Raw genomic sequence first — 2,293 nt, forward strand, 5'->3', positions numbered from 1 at the left:
ACATACACACACGTACGCTATTGAATGTGGTTAGTTATATCAATTGTCACCATGTCTAATATTTGAAGACTGTAATATCCTTTTAGAAAAGGGTAGAACATTTCTTATGAAATAGCTATACGTGCCCTTCAAATCCCTTTAATCTTCCCAAATGAAATGATAGGCCACCCTTTAGTTTTATGCTCTCGTTATTAGACAATGTCTAACAAACACATAACAAATTTTGTAAGAATATATGATATTTTAAAAACAAATGGATATATATTTATATATACACACACATACACATGTATGTGTGGGTATGAGCTAATAGCAAGCATATGCAAATAGAAAGTAGATCCTAGACGTTCTAAAGTAACATGAAAAATTACAATACAAATTTTATACAGTTAAAATTAAAGCAAAAACCAAAGAAACATAAAGTTATTGAATCGATATCCAAAATGAAGGTACGCCATATATGCAATTCATAAGGAACTCTCACAAAGAACACGTCTCTGTGATTCCGACAGGAGAAGCGAAAACAAACACACGAAACGAGGAATCGGATCGATGCAATCTAAACACTATCTTGACTTTCCTTCAGCCATCTGGTGCTCGTGTCCTCGATCACTATCCTCCTCTAAAGCATGCCACACACAAAATCTTGTTTACTTGCGCGGAGTCGAAAGTCTTGCGGTGCAAGGCTACGTCCCCGGCCTTTGGGGTCAAGGCGCATCGTTTTTGGGTTAGCATGTTGTGATTGGGCCCGGTAACGGTGACCGAGTCAAGGATAAGTGGGTTGTGCATGCGAGGAAGATTCATGTGCAAGGAAGATTCATGTTTAAATGCGGGTCTGTTGATCGTGATCAATCAGTTCATCGTCACTTCTATCAATCAATCATTCGTCCTTTCCTCCTTTCCTCCATTAATCATTCATTCATCTCTCTCGCTCTCTCTCTCTTTGTAAGGCTCTGTAGTACACTAGTGCCCCCTGATCATCTGCGGGCTGCAGTGCCGGTACATCGTTACGATTAACAATATAATCCACCACCCGCTCGCTTACTTGACATTATAATGCCGACGGTGATGATGGTGATGCCTGCTAGTAAGAGTAGTATAGCGGGGACTAGAAGGTCCTGCCGCCACATCTCCACGTCTAGCGGCCGCCACCTAATGCAGTTCGTTGCTGCAATGCTTGTGATAGTACAGTGCGCCCGCTACATGAGCGTAGTGCAGGCTTCCGACGCAGATCCGCTCCAGGACTACTGCGTGGCCGACCTGTCGCAGCGCCAGCTGAACGTGAATGGCTATCCGTGCAAGGATGCGGGGAACGTGACGGAGGAGGATTTCGTGTTCCGTGGTCTGGCCCGAGCGGCCAATGCGAGCGCGAGCCCGGTGCTGGCTGCGGCTACTTTTGGGTTCGTGGAAGAGTTTCCGGGCGTGAACACGCTGGGGCTGGGGATGGCGCGCCTGGACTTCGCGGTGGGCGGGGTGATCGTGCCCCACACGCACCCCAGGGCCAGCGAGATCATCTTCGTGCTGTCCGGCAGGCTCTACTGCGCCTTCGTGGACACGTCTAACAAGCTCTTCGCCAAGGTCCTCAGCCCGGGCGACGTCATGATCTTCCCACGCGGCCTCCTGCACTTCCAGCTCAACGTCGGCTCCGGCCCCGCCACTGCCGTCGTCGCGCTCAACAGCCAACAGCCGGGCTTCCAAGTGGTGGCCAGCTCCCTGTTCACGCCCGACATCCCTAACGCCGTCCTCCGCAAGACCTTCTTCCTCGACGACGCCACGATCAACTCCATCAAGGCCACCTTCCAGGGCACCAACTAACGAACGTGTTTACCTCTATCCAATAAGAACTGGCACATAGTCCCAGCTACCTAGCTAGCTGCGCCTAGGCCGCTAGCCGCCAGTTACTAGTTCGAAGCTGTTTACATATATAAATCCATTTATATATATCACACAAACGTGTTGTTTTTTTAATGGACTGATTACATAGCAATAAATTCGATCGATTGCAGTTAGGTGTTGCACACAGAGTTAATTCCCTCACTCAGCAATATTGGATGTGAGATATACTTAATTGCTCACATAGAGCTTCTTACGAAAGGTGAATGCATCATTAACTAAGCCTTAAATGTGTACAACTTGATACAAGTGCCACGTGTTATTTCATGTTGATGTCATCCAATTTGGTGGATGCACCATCTATGTCCAGCACCCTCTATCATATATATGTACCGAATGCGTAGAGCAATGAGCAACCCTATTTGATGGCAAGACAAATTTCTGGTTGAACACTTTTCAT

At 47.1% G+C, this 2,293-nt stretch overlaps 1 pseudogene; it reads left to right on the top strand.

The window, feature by feature from the left end:
- The first annotated feature begins 764 nt into the window (after window positions 1-764).
- LOC148037147 (germin-like protein 1-1 pseudogene) lies at window positions 765-2,005 on the top strand (annotated as a pseudogene).
- The last annotated feature ends 288 nt before the right edge of the window (window positions 2,006-2,293 follow it).

The sequence above is a fragment of the Lygodium microphyllum genome, chromosome 4, assembly GCF_053477565.2.
Source record: "Lygodium microphyllum isolate KBCC chromosome 4, Lygodium_microphyllum_v1.1.10, whole genome shotgun sequence".
Taxonomy (NCBI): domain Eukaryota; kingdom Viridiplantae; phylum Streptophyta; class Polypodiopsida; order Schizaeales; family Lygodiaceae; genus Lygodium; species Lygodium microphyllum.